At 38.0% G+C, this 19,643-nt stretch overlaps 1 long non-coding RNA gene across 2 annotated transcripts; it reads right to left on the bottom strand.

Moving 5' to 3' along the window:
- Positions 1 to 903: 903 nt before the first annotated feature.
- LOC133524919 (uncharacterized) lies at positions 904 to 14,798 on the bottom strand. 2 transcript variants are annotated; one of them, XR_009800487.1, is made up of 7 exons: positions 14,400 to 14,798; positions 13,994 to 14,255; positions 13,097 to 13,160; positions 10,506 to 10,615; positions 4,439 to 6,428; positions 3,164 to 3,206; positions 904 to 1,098 (listed from the first exon to the last, which is right to left on the bottom strand). It is a non-coding gene; the product is annotated as an uncharacterized LOC133524919 (long non-coding RNA). The 2 variants fall into 2 exon arrangements; XR_009800486.1 differs by lacking the exon at positions 13,994 to 14,255 and having other exon boundaries at positions 14,400 to 14,797.
- Between the last annotated feature and the right edge of the window lie 4,845 nt (positions 14,799 to 19,643).

Genomic DNA, 19,643 nt, shown 5'->3' with positions numbered 1-19,643 from the left:
GCACGCCTGTCTTACGCAACTAGCCTTCGGCCCTATACGGAGCTCGGCCTTCGGCCTTCGCAATTAGGATTCTTGGGGAAGTTGCAGGAGGCGCGCATCTGCGGTTTACGCTCAGAACCCCTAACGTAATTTTTTTCGATAGCGATTATCCCATGCAAAATGAGACTTAACGCAAACGGATACGTCACGTCTCGCTATCAAATAAATTTACACTAGGGGTACCGATCTTTTAGCCGTACGCGAAGCTCGGCCTTCAGTTTTCACAATTAAGATACATAGGGAAGTTTCAGGAAGCGCGCATCTGCTTTAAGGTCAGAGCCTTCCGCCCTACGCGGAACTCGGCCTTCAGAATTAAGATGCTTGGGGAAGTTGCAGGAAGCGCAAGAGTCGAGGGCCATTCTTTGAGAATATGTCTGCGGTTGCGTCCAATTGCCACGTCTCTATTCATACTAAACTCACATACATACAAACATGAACACTGAAAACAATATACTCATTTTTTTGGCAGTCGTGTAAAAAGGAAACGCACGGATCCTGAGCCACGACTGACATACATTTTTTAGTGGAACTTTAGAATTCAATTAGCGAACTACTTAAGCCCAACAATAACGCACATGCTTAACCGTTCAGGGTAGGATTTTGAATTTAAAAATATAATCTATTTGTTCAGATATTGCAGGGCTCAGTCAAGAGGGTATAGCCAGGAGATTAGAAGGAAACAAAAGATATGGCGACTACATGAAACTTGAGACGGCAGACATGGCCGTCCCGCCGGTTTTTACCTATTAACCCGACAATATATGTATCATAGTTTTCATATTTTCATAGAGTTGGAACACAATTACCCAGTGGGGAGCAAAGTAATCACATTATAAGGAACTTTGGTTTCATATAAAATAGAAATTTGTTTCAGTTAATTCTATTTGTTAAAAATAATTGGAATTATTCGTCTTCGGCTATCCATCCATTCCATTTTGCTCCAGTTGGTTGAATGGAAATCAACTTTTTTACGTTTCCCCTTGAGAAATAATACTTTTAATACGGGTTTTCTTCCCCTGCCGGATCTCAAGCTCTTCATTACACCCACGAGATAGTTATCTGTAAAAAAGTATGATTTTGTAGGTCTACCGTTTAACTCAGATGGTCGGTAAGGAGTTATAGTACAATCTCATTAATCTGGCACTAATTTTTTTATTTGTAACAAACTCTAACGGGCTTACAGTTGACCCCAAAACGCTCACAAGATAGTACCCATACAATGTTAACTTAATAAATAAATGAATTATAAATTATACAAATAAGTTAATATTAGATTACAATTAAGTTAAAATAGATGTAACTCTGTAATTATTTATGTGTAATGTTGACACAAGGGTTCCGGATCACTGGAAAATTAGGATTACTGAAACTTAGAGTTAATCTGCTTATTATATTGATGTGTTTGTTAGTATGTCGAAGCCATATACTATATTCAACAAAATACACTATAATACAAAGATAATCGTACTGTTATCTGGATTTTAGGCATTTATAAAGATATTCAAGAGTGATAATGATAATGTAAGCGCACATAGTAAATTTGGACATACAATGGTCGGATTACTGGGTGTACCGGACCAACAAAGTGCCGGATTATCGAGATTTCACTGTATTATGATCAGCCATGGGCTGGTTGAAAGGCTTGGAGGCATAAAACTGATTTGTATTATATTTAGTAAGTACAGTCTGGGGTTCCAGGCGTCCATAGGTTACGGTGACTGCTTACCCTCAGACGAGCCCTATGCTTGTTTGCCACCGACGTGCTGTTAAAAAAAAGTAGTAACACTTAAAAGGAAAGGGCACCGTTTTTGCTCTTCTCCTTACAAACGTTGTCCCCTTTTTCCTTTCTAGATATTGACATTATGGAAAATATTTATACATAATTTGATATACATTAACGATATACGTTTGCCTTTTTTTTCGATTTTTTTTTATCAGGATTTAAATAAGTATTACTAGTTTTAGAAACGAAAATCAAATTTCATAAAAAATTGAGACGCACCTATTATAATAATTAAAAATTCGAAAAAAAAAACATATAAAGGGGCATAGCGATGGTTAATACACAAAAAATTGTGTGAAAATATTTCCATAAAGTCATTATCCAGGGAGGTAAATGGGAACTACATTTGTATGGAGAAGCGGTCTTCCTCTTTCGTTTTAAATGTATTAATATCCGCTACCTAACCGTTGTCTGGCAGAGATCGCTTTTTAGCGATAAGACCTCATGTTGTCTAGCTCTACTTGAGTTGCTGTATTCATTGTATTATTTTCTGTATTGCAGTGCAATAATATATTGTGTTGTAAACATGTAATATGTGCCCGAACTCAGTAACCTTCTACCAGACAATTAATTACCGTGCAACTTGTTTACAAATCTGTTGCAGATTGGTAAACAATATATATATAATAGAATAGGTCTGAGATAAGTGAGATAAGACCTATAATTAACCCGTTACATCCGGGCCAAGAGGATTTCGAAAGATTGTTCTGACTTTAATTTTTATTTTAACAGGTGTTAATAAATTAAATTATGAGTTATTAAGAGAAGTCATATATAGGAGAGAAGTTCCCAAAGTTAAAAACCATCAGGATTTCTCTTTTATAATAACCACAAAATATAAAAGACGAGACATTTTTGACCAAGTGATCGATGCAAACATAATTCAGTAACTCTGAAGATTTTTATAAGATGGTAGAGTAATATCTTACGCCTCTTCATGTGTCTTTATGTACTCTACAATCAATCTCGGTCCGATGTTAGACTATTTCTCGTATTTTAATATTTTGGAAGAAATTTATTCTGAGACCATATATGTATATAAAACAAGATTGGAGGAAAAACTGGTCAGAAATAATAATAAAGATATGCTTAAACTTCTTTTTTATTTAGCATTAGAAAGAACTTCCCAGAAGTAAGCTTGACGCTCCAAATCGGGCACTTTTTGCGGTAAAATGTTTTAGTTAATTATGTATAAGTATTGACTAAGCAACGTTAGATAATTCCATTATTATTATCAATTAAAGAGCCTGATAAACAGTGCACGCTGACTTCTGTGGAGTTTTTTATAATGCAAAAAAACGACGTATAAAAACCTATATAAGTCTTACATTATTTACTTACCTGAATAACTCCTCTTGTCAGAAAAGCCTAAGTTTGATATCGCCTGGAAATGGTAGAATTAACATAATAACTAAAAATATGTGATTGGGACAATATTAACAACAAAAATAAAAAATAAAATACTATTTCGTATTCGCCATACCAGCTCCTAGAGGCTCTCTTGATTGTTCAAAAACTGATGTCAAAATAGAATTTTATCCACAAGAGTGGCAAAGTAATTTAATGCAAATTTGAGTCGTTCTTTATTTTGGCTGATAGAATTGACTTTTAAATGATGGTTCCGAATGATAAATATTTAATAAATAACATATATTATAAATAAAATATTGAACAAAACCAAATCAAATCCAATTCAAATTAACGTTATTATATATTTATCATTCAAATTCATAATTTAAACCTCAATTCTACCAATCAACAAAAGAAAACAACTCCAAATTTGCATTCGATTACTTTGCCTTACATGCGGAATAAACGCAAATTTCTCATTAGTTTTTGAACAATCAAGTGAGTTTTTACCAGCTCGTGTGGTGAAAATAACTATTCCCTCGTATGTAGAAATTTATCGAACCGTGTAGCCTTGTAGGTTGTGGTGTGTGGATATTTGAGTGTAGTCGCAGTATTAACCTAAACTAATCCACTTTTCTGCAGCTTTTATTTCTATCGAGGCCTAGAAATCATTGTAATCTCACTAGTTAGAACCAATATGTAATAATAATGGCAGTTTATATTAGACGTAGTGTAAATATACTGGGTATATTAACCAGTAACCATTAGTAACAATACGTAACATTATATTATAAAATAAGAATATTAAAAAAACCCTCCTATGAAAAGTCCCCGAGGTCCTCCCCTGCGGAAGGGTGCCCATAAGGCTGGCTACGTTCCCTCGTTGAATGGCGATGCCTAATCTTTGGCCAGTGGCTTAGGAATGAGCCAGCCCTGGGGTCACCCGTAGTCTCAAACAGTTTTTTAATTCTTGAAAAGGATATGGGCGTCGTTGCTCTACACCCAAGGATATATCTAGCTATAATATATGAAAATTGATTTTAAAAATGTAGTGCACCCGTATGCCCGCGCCATACTTCTCGGAGCACTCGGCGAGTGAACTTTAGTATCGTAGACAGACTATCTAGCGTGTTTTACCTCTTATGTAGTCCATACATTTTACCTTTCCATCCATTATTCATCTTTTACTTTTATGTCATATTTATGTATTTATTTTTATGATTACACCAATTTAGTATCTAATATAAAAAAAATACCAATACTCACCAATATTATGAAATTTATGAATACAAAAATCACTGCAATCTTCATTGCGGTTCAAGATAAGACTGAGTGACGCAGCATTGTGATGAACAACATCGATAACTAATAAACATAACTACATCCGTGTAACGCTCGAAATTCATTCTTCACTGGTTATATTAAGATATATATTTGAATAGAGATTAATTAGGAGTTGTAACTTTTAAACTAAGCAACGTAGTTTTTGTACTCGCATGACAAATCTAACGTCGCGTTCACTTGATAATTTCTTAATGCCATTTTAATAAGGTTTAATTATGCTTGGCTTACTCTAAAAGCATTATTTACATGCGTATGTCAAAGCGATAGGGTATAATTATAGGATTTATAAGGTAGAGAGCTATTTCTCTTGATGTTCTTACTACTTTTTCTCTCTTGTTTGATTTAATTAGTATTTGTACGTGCAACCGTTGAGAAAGAACTAATTAGGTACTTGTACAATCGGGGACATTCGCGGTGAACTAGTTCAGAATTTTTGCCTCGATCCTTACGAGCAAGCTAAACTCCGACTGCCGTAGAGTTTTGTCTTAATAATGAAGGGGTAAAAGCAGATAATGAGACAAACAATAGGTAGTAAGGATAGTTTATTAGTTGCTGTTGTTTGGGCTAAACTTCGCCTCTCTATAAAGATAACCAGGATGCACTTAGGATTACTTATCTTAGTTTGCAAATGCCGGCCGTCACACAGACAATAGATGGCAATAAACTTTACCTGAGCTAGCCTTTTCTTCTCGACACCCACTTTTTTTAGTGCCATACTATTGGTCATCACTTTTTGTGTTATCGCCTCACGGCTTGTGCAAGACGTTTAAAAGATTTTCGTCCTTAAGGTGGTTCACCGCGAAGGTCTCTGATAGTAGGTACATATATTGTATACTTACTAGTCCACAGCGAAAGATAAGCGAATCCTACTTATTACTAAGTTACTGACCTACATGATACATGATTAAATAGAAATAGTGGCAATAAGTTTTTTGTAAACAAATGTATGAATGATATACGGATTTAACGAAGACTGTACTTTCATTTTGAAATAATAATCTATTACTTATGGAAATAGTTCTAAAACTAAAACCTATATATCTTGATTTTCGTTGTTGTGCTCGGGTATCAATATTAGCATGGGTGGTTAAACAACAACTTTGCCCCTTTGTAAAAAAATAACTTACAATTAGCTAATTCAGGCCCGTAAAGTTTTATGAGTAAGGGGGTAAATCAGAACTATCAGAAGCACTATACTTTGGAACCACTTACGCTACAGCAACGTTTACCAAGGCACCTTGCTTACCGTAGCTACAGTAGAAACTGTAGAAACTTCAGGTTTTGTACACTCAGTTGCAGAGATAGTTGACCCCTGCAAACATATTTCTATACAGTGCGGGGGCCAGTTATCTCTGCAGCTTACATATTTCCATTATTTGAAATTACCCCACTTTCGAAGTTGTGTCGGAAGCGCTGGTGGCCTAGCGGTAAGAGCGTGCGACTTGCAATCCGGAGGTCGCGGGTTCAAACCCCGGCTCGTACCAATGAGTTTTTCGGAATTCATGTACGAAATATCATTTGATATTTGCCAGTCACTTTTCGGTGAAGGAAAACATCGTGAGGAAATCGGAATAATCCCAACAAGGCCTAGTTTTACCCTCTGGGTTGGAAGGTCAGATGGCAGTCGCTTTCGTAAAAACTAGTGCCTACGGGATTAGTTGTGAAGCGGACCCCAGGCTTCCATGAGCCGTAGCAATATGGCGGGACAACGCTAGGAAGAAGAAGTTGGAAGTTGTGTCAATGTATCCTTTATTACGATAACATGTTATTTAATTCACTAAATTAGTGTGTCAACGCAGGTCTCCCAGCACTTAATAATGCCGGGGGTATAGGGCGTTATAGTATAAGATTTTGTAGTTGTACGTTTACTTTTCTTCCAGTTTCTTCGCCTCAGTTGAAGCCTTCGGGAGACCTGGGTACAGATAACATTATATTATTATTGTTATTTTAAAAGAATCAAGTAATAAGGCACATGTACAGTAAAAATAAATGGCTTATACACTAACATATAGGTATATAAATTTCATTAACTTTTCAATTTGACGACAGAACGGTGTATTTTCGTACCGTGCCCAACTTCGCCCGAGTAAAATATTAAAATAAGTAAGAAATAAGTAAGAATAAGTTATAAGTAGTAGTTTTTAACAATTTGTATATTAGACTTCACGTTTAATTTTTTCCTTATTATTTGTTATTATTTTTTCCTGCACCAACATACACAAATGTCTCTGTTTGACCCAATGGTTTGACGACCGGTCTGGCCTCGTGGGTAGTGACCCTGCCTATGAAGCCGATGGTCCCGGGTCCAAATCCTGGTAAGGGCATTTATTCGTGTGATGAGCATGGATATTTGTTCCTGAGTCATGGGTGTTTTCTATGTATTTAAGTATTTATAAATATTTATATATTATATATATCGTTGTCTAAGTACCTTCAACACAAGCCTTATTGAGCTTACTGTGGGACTTAGTCAATTTGTGTAATAATTTCCTATAATATAAATAAATAATAAAATATGTATGTTCTAGTTTTACCAATAAATAGATGCCATTGATAAGATACACTAACTTCTTCAATCCCAACTGCGCCGAATATTTTATTTTAATATGAAAATTATGCTAAATATGCTGTGTTGTCGATATATGGTACCTAAACAGTATTGTTATTTTAGGTTGATTGGAGCGCATCGCCAACAAACTGTTTTACAGTTTGGAGAAACTTTAATTATAGGTACGTTGTATATTGTGATTTGTGCAATAAAAAAATAGTTATTTGTTTGATAAGGGGGCAAAATTGTTGTTTAACCTCTCGTGCTAATATTGATACCCAAGCAAGCGAATGATTTCAAAAAATGGAATCTTGAGCGTTGTGATGGTTTCAAGGCACGAAGGCTAAATAAAATTTGCCACCGAGTGAAGCACAAAAATTTCCACAATACCAACACAAGGAAAAGATTAACTGTAAAATATCAAACAAAAGCAAAGTAAATCAATTCAAAATCATCATTTAAAAGTCAATTTTACCAGTCAATATAAGGAAACAACTAAAAATTTGCATTTGATTACTTTCCCCCACATGTGGATAAAATGTAACCAGTGCCGGATTAAGACATTTTGATGCCCTAAGCATTTCTAGACCATGGTGCCCCCTCATCAAGATTACATTGAATTTTATTGGTAAATTGAGTGACGTTTATTGCCGCATTACTGCTGAGAATAGAATTTTCAATCCAACACATCATTTTATCACGGAAATTGACAGTACTGCAGCAGTAATGTTCCAACAGTATGTAAGGTCAAGTGTTAGCAAATTGAAGATCGTGCTTCGCATAAGGCCGGAGGCGAGCCAACCAATGTCCAAGTGTGAGAAGACATAAAAGGCATAGGCCGTTCTCCACACAGGGTTTTGCAACCTCTAGAGCTTTCCTGCGAAGCTCATTCATGTGAGAGCAAAGGCAGAGCTTCAGTAGGAGCTTAGCCATTAGGGGACTTAATAGGGTAAGTTTTAAAATTACCACTGACCCGATGTTTCAAAAACGGCGTGGTCCCCATGGTCTCGGAGAAGACTGGGTAAAGTCGACATCAGACGGAGGTAATTTTAGAACTTAATCAAACGCGATTAAGTCCCGTTTTCTTAAATAATAATGTGTCACAATTAGGCCAATAAAATTAGATTTTTTCGAATTTGGTCCTAAAATGCGTGTAATCCGAGTTTGCTCCATTCCAGGAGGTGTGCATAATTGTTTCCTCTTTTTCAGTTTTTTTGCTTGAAAATCGAAAACGGTACGTCCGGCGTAAAATTTGTTCTAATTATGATTAAAACTGATATCTGAGGATCCGAAATGTAATTTAATTATGTTCTTGCAATAAAACATATTGATATATTGAAGGTACCCTAATATGTATTCCTAGTCTAAATTGTATAAAAAGGTCGACATTTTTTATTTTTGGTAAAATCATGTTAAAAATCCAAAACGCCTTCTTACCAGTGTCTAATCCACGAACTGTCCTATGTCCTTCAAAATCAAGTGGTTTCGAAAGGAAAAAAATATCTCCTAAGGATCCCAAAATGTATGCCCCCTGGGATGGAGCAAACTTGGATTACACGCATTTAGAATGAAATGAAAGTATTAAAACATTTTCCAGCTTGCTGGGAATTAATTCCTCAAAACGCTATTTTTGGATTTAATTTGATTGGCCTAAATCGTGAAAGTTTAAATCAGTGTTTTTAAAGGCAAAGTCTAAGGCTGAGCTTTTCATAAGGCTGAACGCGCGGAGCGTTCGATCAGCGCTTACGGATGAGGCATGGATGAGGCCAAAGGTCGAGCTGGAAGAAAGCATTTGAATTTGACCATTGGCGAGGTATGAATGGCTGAACTTCCGGAGCGTCCGATCGCGGTGGGTTATCATACAATACAACTGATGGCGAGGTGTGAGCAAGGCAGAAGGCCCAGCTTCGAGAGAGGACAGCTTAGATTCGGATCCATGTTAAGGGAAAGTAAGGCAGTTTGCACAAAGTAGAAGGCCTAGCGTCGCATAAGACCTAACGCCGAACTGCAAAAGAGTGGCTTGAAATCGAACCTATGTAATCACGGTTCTCCTACTGCTCGGCCTTTGGCTTAAGTGGAAACCGAAGCTTAATAAGTTGCTTTTGGTTTTGTGCCTTCGCGGGGCCCTTTATAACAGTTTGACAATTAGGTCGCAGGATCGTGGTTCTGCAGCAACTCGGCCAGGCCGACACATCTGGCGTGCAAGAGAGCAAAATTCGCTACAAAATCGGTAATCTACGTCGAGAAAATCGGTTGGCCACAAGCCCGACGACGGTAAGATATTTTGGCTATGAGCTTTGAGGGCCTCCGCGCAGGGTTGGTGATGTGCTTACGTGTCCTCACTCTATTACGACCCTTCGTTATTAGATGGGTACTTGCACACGTCAAAGTCGACAAAAAGTTTCGTGTACATAAGTACTACGACTGCAATGCAGCCTGCGCGTTTTTTTCCTACGATTTTGGTGCCCCCCTAGACGTGGTGCCCTAAGCAAGTGCTTATTTTGCTTAATGGTTAATCCGGCACTGAATGTAACTTTCTCATCAGTTTTTGAACAATCAAGAGGGCCTTTACCAGCTGGTGTGGTGAAAAACATAGTACAAATCCTCCACATGTTGAATTACTGAACGTTCATGAAGGCGAACTTACATACTAATTTAACAACCGGTCTGGCCTAGGGGGTAGTGACTCTGCCTATGAAGCCGACGGTCCTGGGTTCGAATCCCGGTAAGGCCATGTATTTGTGTGATGAGCATAAGTATTTGTTCCTGAGTCATGGACGATTTCTATGTATTTAAGTGTTTGTATATTTTATATTGATATATCAACGAAAGGGACGGAAATTGAGGGGGGCTAGCAGTGGGACACCGTATAGGCTTATAATAATAAAATATTTTATATTATGTACAGACCCACAACACAAAACTTCTCGATTTAATTTGTGTAAGGATGTCCCTATAATATTTATTTATTATACTAAAAGGGAATTAAGATACTTAATTTATCCAACATTGAAAACGGGGTAGTTGATAATCCCTTATTCATAAAACTTTACAAGCCTGATTTGGTTAAATACTTTTTCATCCCTGTCTTACAAATATATAAGTCAAAATGACAGATGAAACGAGTCATAGCTAATAAGGCCAGTAACGCGTCGGGGGGCGCTATGGTGGGCTGTACTCGATCCCATGGCGCTCTCGCAAACGGCAAAGAACGAAACACCGGAGTGGATTTAGTCGGTAGGGCCAAGTTCTCCCCCCCCCCCCCCCGCCCTCTCACCAGGAGAGAGGGGACAGGAGCGGCGAGTGCCACACACCCCCCCATCATGGCCTTCTCGCGACTGGGGGGACGGTGCGTTTACGCATTCGTCCACTCCGTGAAAAAAAAAAACAGGCCAGTAACGCGTTTATGAATAACGCCATAAGGTTTATAATAGGGGTAACCTCCAACTGTAACTCTGGCGATGAGCGAAGGGCAGAAGTGACTTCGGAACACTGGCATGTGCAAAAGTCTAGTTCTATCGGCGCATTCGGGAGGCAGTTGTTGGAGTGTACTGTAACAGAGTGGTTAACTGAATTTTGCCATATCTTTTTATTCAGTTTAAGAGGGGGCGTAAAACCAACCCCTCAGATCTGCTAGCATGAGTTGCGTTCTCGCGCTCGACTCCATACATCTAGCGGGACTTCAAGTATGGACTTGCGCGCGACAACGCAACTCATGCTAGCCGGTCTGGTGTTGCGGGCGATAATCGCTTATCACGTGATCCGTCCGTTCGTTTGCCTCCTATATCATTGAAAAAAACGCGAAATTAGAGGTTTGTTAAGGTTGCCAATCACATCATTACAATCATACATTCGTGTGCAAAACTTACTTCTTAGAGTTTTGACATCATCGTTAAATGTTACCCCATGAATCCAACAAGTTTACAACTGGTATCAATTGTCATTAACCCTACCGTGGTGAAAAACTCAGTTTTAATGTAGCAAAAGGTAAGGGAGTTTGGACAGCGAGAAGCATGTACCGTATAGAGCGTAATTGCATAGATCGACTGACCGCTTAGAGCCAATGACAAATCTCGGATTGTCCCCCTCCCCTGCCGCTCCCCTCGGTCCCCCTGAACCGGCAAATTCCAGTCAGACTTCCGGGTAGTGACCCTGCCTATGAAGCCGATGGTCCTGGGTTTCAATCCCGGTGAGGGATTATATTTGTAGCACATATATTTGTTCCTGAGTCATAGATGTTTTCTATGTATTCAAGTATTTGTATTTTATATATATCGTTGTCTAAGTACCTACAACACAAGCCTTCTTGGCTTACCGTGGGACTTAGTCAATTTGTGTAAGAATGTCCCCGTAATATTTATTATTATTATTATTCTCTTTATTTCTCTTTCTTCTTAGGTTATGTTTTTTACAATATGGATATAAAAGTAAAATATAAAAATACATCAAAAAATACTATACAAAAACACATATAAACACATTGTAAAAAACTTAACCTAGTGTGCCGCAGCAGCGGGGCAGGGCCCAAGCTGCCGGTGGTCAGGGCTGCAGAGAGAGGAACCGCCGCACTATCCGCGCCGTGTCCAAGATCACCGCCTTCTGCATCTGACCCTTGATCCAACCACCTAGCGAGAGTCTCTCAAGGTGTTGGTCGAGACTCTTCGCTATGAGACCGTTCGCTGAAACGACTATTGGGACAATGATCGTCGAATCAACATCCCACATGGCGGTTATCTCATGAGCCAAGTCTAGGTACTTGCTGGACTTGTCCTTCTCGGCTTTCACGAGATTCTCATCATGGGGGATGGTGATATCGACGAGCACGGCCCGGCGTTGCGATCGATCTATTATCACGATGTCTGGCTTATTGGCTACAATAGTCCTGTCAGTGATAATAGATCGATCCCAATAGAGCGTGGCACGACCATTTTCGAGAACTGGCGCAGGTGAGTACTTGTAGTACGGTACTTCGCGGTCCACAAGGCGGTATAGAAGAGCAAGTTGCTGGTGAATAATTCTGGCTACGAGATTATGTCTGTGTAAGTACTCGCCGTTAGCAAGATGAGAACAACCGGAAATGATATGCCTGAGTGACTCTCCGGGACGGCGGCATGCCCGACAAATGTCGACCGTACCGTCCTTCAGGATATATTTCCGATAGTTGTTCGTCATCATAACTTCGTCCGCAATTGCACAGGCAAAACCCTCGGTTTCTCCGAAGAGGTCCCCGAATCGTAACCAGTTCACCGACGCGAGCAGGTCCACGTCAGGTCCCGTGAGGGCCTTGTAGAACCGCCCGTGTAGCACCTTACTCTCCCATGCCGCCCTGCGATCCGCAGTACTTAGTACCACAGGTTTGCGCCAGTTCTCGTTTGCCAAGGAGAGCGGCGTGAGGTTCCTGTCTACTGCCACCAAGTCACGATGCACTCGTTGTTAAGGAAATAATTCCTGAGATTGCACACCTCGCGGTTGTGGAGATCTTTGGCGTTTAGGAAGCCTCGACCTCCACACTTCCGTGGGATGTACAATCTCATAACAGACGAGCGTGGGTGTAGCATACGGTATGTGGTGAGCTGTAGTCGGACCCTCCGATCCAGGGCGTCCAGCACGGTCTGAGTCCACCTTAGTATGCCAAAGGAGTATGTGAGCAGGGGCATTACCCAGGCGTTGAAGGCGCGCACTTTGTTGCCTCCTGACAAAAGACTGTTAAGGACTTTTGTGAGCCGACTGAAAAAGCGCTCTTTCACCGACTGTCTAATACCCTCGTCCTCAATACCCAACGACTGTGACATACCAAGGTATTTGTAGGTTTCTGATTCAGAGATAGATCTGAAAGACATTGTCTCAGAAAGTTGTAAATTTGTTGAATTTACAACCTTCCCCCGCTGTACATGCATAACCGCACATTTATCGACACCAAACTCCATGTTGATGGCACTACTGAAGACTTATTATTATTATTTTTATATGACGCAGATGAAGTTCCGAGCAGAAGCTATTATCTCCTTATATATAATAGTATAAATACATACTCCAGTCATTTAGTTTATCCTCCTGACATATGCAGTACAGCAAGTTTACTAGAAAAGTAAACAGCTGAAAAGGAAACATTTTTTTATGAAATAATACCCTTTCATTATTAATATTATTTTATAACAGACTAACTTTTTTGAAATCTACAAGTATTAACTGAGGGTCAAAATTTTATCGCTTTTTTTCGGTTTCCCTTCCCTTTATTTTCGTTATATGTAATCATCATATATGCAATTTATTTCATTCGTCGAATATAAGACCTAACGAAATCAATCCCCGAACCCAACCCAAACCCAAAAGCCTAACCCAAACCAAAGGCTCTCTGGAAGAGATCGCTCTTTAGCGATAAGACGAAGGTGAGACGAAGCGCATGTTCTCTGCCTCTATTTATCATTAATCAATTGTATTTCTTTAAGCTGTATCTTTTACTGAGGTGTGCCAATAAAGAGTATTCTATCTATTAAATCATGGTACCGGAACATAAATAAGACAGCGAATTTGACCCGGGACGTTTTTATGACCCCAAACTCTATGTTTTAATTTTTTTTTGTACCTCCGTAGTATTCTATATATACATCATTAGATCGGCCCTATGTTTGCATATCATTATTTCAATTACTTATTGCCTTAAGTACATACATATATGGGGTTAATCCGAAACAGTCATTTGGGCCTGTTTCACAATGTCCAAGTAAAGTCCTGAATAAGCTACTTATCTGACGAATAAAGTCATCGTTGGCGTTTCACAATATTCAAATAAGCTTAACTGGTACATAAAGTGCTAAGTTTTGCAGGAAGTTTTATTTGGGAATTAATTAATTAATTAGCTATTCAATACTTTACTGAGACTTCGTAAATCAGGCTTTTGGTGTAACATTTTTTATATCACTCCTTACGAGATACTTAAGGGTCCCACCCATCACCATTTCGCCTGCAGTCTGGTCCTATCGGCCGGCCTGACGTCCCAGGCCAATAACGTCTACACACAGCGATTATTGCCTGCCGGCAATGGCCTTCTGATACATCTGCAACCTAGCAGTTGAGAGTCGTCAGTTTTCGTCCATCGACCGCGGGCTGTCCGGCCGATATCTGTCGACGCTGACCGGAATCGTCAACCGGCCACACACTCTCGGTTCGTATTAGTCTTCAGGCTGAAACCTGAAATGGAACTGTTAGTGTGTGACTTTTTGCGATTAACTGTCAGACTAATATCATCAGGCGAACTGGTAATCTTGGGGCCCTTTAGTTAGTTAAAAAAGCTAATTTAAAGTCCCTATCGCTAAGATAACATCAAAATCTTACCAAAGTATAAAAGTGCAGAAATTGCATTTTTAAAGCAGTGTTAGCAATTTCTTAGAAATTTAACAAATACTTAAGTCAAATAATTAAAAAAGTGTGTTTTTCACTGACTGACGCAGAGTTAATCGATTTATCACAGATTATTGACTAATTAATATGAGTAATTAGACATTTGGTTAGATTGATTGATTTTGAACCTTTAAATTCTTAGGACTTGGTTGTTTTTTTTTCTTTTGGAAAAGGATATTAATGGTACATATAATCCTTAGTAATCTTTCGTAAGGCCGCATACGCGAAAATTTCCAAGATAAGATTTGTAGTTGAGAAATTACATATTAAACCTAATTAACATGTTCACTGTCCGTGCCCCGTATATGGTTCACGGCGAGCCTCTTTCACAAAGTCGTAAGGTTAATAATTCATATTGGGACAGTGAACGTGGTAAGTATTACTTACCTACTGTCGTATTTGTAACAATTATAACTACAGGTTTTATTTGTGCCACGTATATATATACACACAATTTAAGTAGGTAATCAAATTATAATACCGACGTCAGTCCGTCAGTCAGTCAGTCAGTCACATATCCAGAAATAGAATTCGTGTGACCTAAAAATACAATTTCGATGTCGTCTTTTTCATGTAAAAAAGCTGAGCTGGATTTTTCTGTATGATTTTCGCTTTGACGATGGCGGGGCGAAGGAAAATTGAGTAGTGGCTCAATTACCGCTAACTGTATACGCGCTGTGCAAGTGTGCACGGTGTGCACAGTCCAGTGCCAAAGGTGTTGTAGGGTTGCCATTATCTGGTTTTAGTATTTATGATATATGGAAAGTCAACGTCAACTTTTCGTATGTGTTGGTGGTCAAAATCACGAGTACCAATATCGGCCACGCCGAGTAAAGCATAAACAATTGTTCCCGGCAAAAATATAACTAAAAATTCGGTCAGGACAGGTTAATGTAACAATTAGTAGTAGTTTACGGACCATTTAAAAAACATGTAAAAGTTAATTTTTAAAATTTAATCTTGCAATCGATATAACCGTTGATGAATGTACTCTGGCAAACCATCTTTATCAGCAGAGAAGCAAAATTATTATTATGGGAGATCGATTCTTTGTGCCTATATTTTTCTGATTAATTGCATTTTGGTACTGACAATATTTGTGTGCCATTATTACAATATTTAATAAATATATCCCGTTTGTCGACGTAATGTCCAAATTATTTACTGTAGCAACCCTACTCGTACCAAACGGAATTCCTAAAAAAAATATTCGATACCGAATATTCTGCGTTCATAAAACTTCATCCAGAATGATATTATGGCACGAATTCGCGGCGGTAGGTAGGCTTTTACGAACTAACAGAATTCCGATACCGAAGGATATATGAGTGGAAGTTATTTAGTACATTACATGTATTATCTAGAATTAGTGTTTAGTTAATGACCGAGGAACCACCGGGAAATGATGAGGATCGGCGCAGAAATATTTTTTCCGTAGATATGTTAGTCAACGAGCATTTTGCCCTATGTAGGTAATTGAATTCTACGTAAGTAATCAAGGCTAATAATAATAATATAATTCGTTTTTAAGAAGTTTGGTACAAGACGGAATTTATTTTAAAGAAGGTGTGAAAAGAGATTGATTATGTAATAAAAAAGTAAAGTAAAGGGATAAGTTCGCCTTTGTAATTAGCTTTTCCTAATTGTACGTTACTTTTATTATGTGTTTTTGTACAATAAAGAGTTTACTACTACCACTACTATATTATGTATACTATATACATATACGTAAATGAATGAGAGAGAAAACTCTTTTGGTAGTAAGTGGGTCATACACCTTTTATTGTATGCTTAACTCGCGTCTTCTCTAAAGTAATGCTAATTTACTACACAGTATTTATAGTATACGAGTACCATATACGCTGCAGCCTTACAGGTAGGATACATTTTTTCAATATTTGAGCATTGAGACTCAAATAAAAAGACCGTGATATACACCGTGTTTTTATATTTTCGTTAATTTCAATGATGCATTCCTGAGCTTAAATTAAGCAACTTTCACAAAGACACCGGTATTCTAATTAACTCCATTTCGGAGATAATCAATATTTTTTTTTATCTTATAAGGCCCTTACGAGCGTATACACTTGCCTTAGGGCCTGTTTACATATTGATTAGTTTTTAGTACGAGTGTATACATTTGCTACTAAACGTAAGAACTATCTCGGACGATTGATGTTCGAAATGACATTGTTATGTCTCAGGTTTCAATTGTTTGGTTGAATTAAATGTAATGCCTGTGTTACAACAACGCTAAATGCAACATTTAATTTCCTTTTATTAAAAAAAAACTTAAAAAATATTTGAATAACACTTTTTTATTTTATTTTAAAATTAAACGTAATTATCCATACCCCGGAGTTAACGAAATTAAATAAGAAAACGGTGTATATTATGTACACGGGTCGCGTTAACTTTTATTGTTTTCTCCATAAAAGTGACTTTTTCTGTAATGTGTTTGACCCAAATATTTACATTTTTTCCTAAAAACAGATGAGAATTCATTAGAATGTTTATTATTTTGACAAATTATGTTAGACAATAGTTAGATTGTTGACCAAGGGATAAAAGACACTCATTTCTGTCGAGGTAGTTTGGCGCTCGAACGCTGTGAGATGAATGGTCCGAGACCACTTTACTTTTCATTTAGTTAATGAGGAAAGTAAAAAACATGTGTATTAAAAAAACATGGCTAAGTACAAATTTACATAGTACTTCTTAAGGGTACTTTCAATTAACAATTTAGGTAAAAGTATCGTTATTTTTTGGAATGGGGAATTAAACATTTAAACCCAAATTTTAATTGCTTAAATTAAACTTGAATGTAAACTGCTGTAGTGCAGAATCGTATCTTTCTGCACACCTTGTAAGACAACAATTACCCACTTTCAGAGCCTGAGAAAGAAAATAATATTATTAACTCATAGAAACTGGACTTGATCGCATATTAAGTTTTAAGGTAAAGAATTTATCGTGGCTGAGCATTTACTGCAGTCAGGACCAAACCACTGGATCGAGTTAAATAACCCTAAAATCCTTTCCACGGATCGCCATGTTTACAGCAGAAAAATGCGGGAAGCCATTTAAATCAATAAACATTCCAATTTCAATCGGGACGAGGGTTTGGGGATCTCATCCACATGGAATCCAGTCATTAGTAATGTAAGCGAAAACTAATATCCACAGTCGAAAAATCGAATATCGTTAGTGTTGTGTGTCGGCAGAGTAACATCCCCAGTGCGCAAAATGTTCAAGTTAACAAACAAGACCAAGTGCGGGTACTTCAAAAACTCGCGGGGCTAGAAGATGTTGATATCGACTGTAGCCAGTTTTCTCCGAGACCACGGGGACAATGCCGTCCTCGAAACGTCGGAGGTGAATTTTAAAATTTAATACGCGATTGAGACCCGTTTCTATGAAAAATCGTAAAAAAAAATGTAAAAATCGTGAATGTTTAAATTTGTGAAAATTATCAATACGGAAGCAAAAACAAGCATTAATTAAAACGAACGTACGCTTTAATTACACAATCCAGCGCTAAACACTGTTTTTGCTTTATCGAATTACATGGCCCGAAATGAAGATACAATTTCATTTCCATCTTTGTTTTTTAGAAACAATGAGAGGGAAAGTCAAATTTTCCCATGGCTTCGAATCGTAAAAAAAATGTAAAAATCGTGAATGTTTAAATTTGTGAAAATTATCAATACGGAAGCAAAAACAAGCATTAATTAAAACGAACGTACGCTTTAATTACACAATCCAGCGCTAAACACTGTTTTTGCTTTATCGAATTACATGGCCCGAAATGAAGATACAATTTCATTTCCATCTTTGTTTTTTAGAAACAATGAGAGGGAAAGTCAAATTTTCCCATGGCTTTATTAAAAGTTTTAAGTATCGAAGCTTGCTTTACAATGAGTTATATGATTGTGAATGTTTTTATTGTCGTTGGGTTTTCGTCGTAACGCGTTCTTTGAGAACGTATTGTGAAGGTTGAGCACCTTTTCGACTTCAACAGGCACATCATTCATTGAATATAGGGGATATTATAGGGTACATTCATACATAAATTGACTAAGTCCCACGGTAAGTCAAGAAGGCTCAGGCTTGTGTTGTGGGTACTCAGACAACGATATATATAATATAATACATCCATGACTCAGGAACAAATATCTGGTGCTCATCACACAAATAAATGCCCTTACCGGGATTCGAACCGACTTATGGGTGCTTTCTATTATGTACCTGACGCATTTATTATAAACTGGTGGCACAGTCCTTAAAGCATAACAAAATAAATTCGTAACAAAACATTTAGCTTGAGTATGTAATGTAAGCTAAAAGTTCAATGAATAGGGCGCCATTGAACAAAATTAGACTCTTCTTCTTCCTCGCGTTGTCCCGGCATTTTGCCACGGCTCAGGGGAGCCTGGGGTCCGCTTGACAACTAATCCCAAGATTTGGCGTAGGCACTAGTTTTTACGAAAGCGACTGCCATCTGACCTTCCAACCCAGAGGGTAAACTAGGCCTTGTTGGGATTAGTCCGGTTTCCTCACGATGTTTTCCTTCACCGAAAAGCGACTGGTAAATATCGAATGATATTTCGTACATAAGTTCCGAAAAACTCATTGGTACGAGCCGGGGTTTGAACCCGCGACCTCCGGATTGCAAGTCGCACGCTCTTACCGCTAGGCCACCAGCGCTATATTGAACAAAATTAGACTAACTTAAGATTATATAGTAACGAATTTCTTTTTGTGTCATGTAGTTGGCTCAATTCCTACTTCAGATACTATTCGTACAGTTGACTAGTAGTACGGTCACGTCTGAAAATATCGAGCCGAGAAAGTGCCAAAAATATGTAAACACTAATATATGGGCCATAAAGCCGTGTATACATATTTTTGGCACTTCGATCGTGTCGATGTTTTCAGACGTGACTGTACGAGGGCTTCCGGTTCGAGCGCCATATTGATAGTCACGTCTCGTGATTAATTGCTTTGTTTTTTGCTCATTAATACTGTTTAAAGTATAATATCGATAGCTTATTTATTATACAGTAAACTATAACTTGGACCTTTTTAAATCGAGAGTGAATAGACATCTTTTAGGTAAGCATGTTCCATCCTAGACTACATCGGCACTTTCCATCAGGTGAGATTGTGGTCAAATGC

Source organism: Cydia pomonella, chromosome 14 (assembly GCF_033807575.1).
Source record: "Cydia pomonella isolate Wapato2018A chromosome 14, ilCydPomo1, whole genome shotgun sequence".
Taxonomy (NCBI): domain Eukaryota; kingdom Metazoa; phylum Arthropoda; class Insecta; order Lepidoptera; family Tortricidae; genus Cydia; species Cydia pomonella.
Note: the sequence above shows the minus strand (reverse complement) of the source record. Positions and strands in the feature narration are given on the sequence as shown.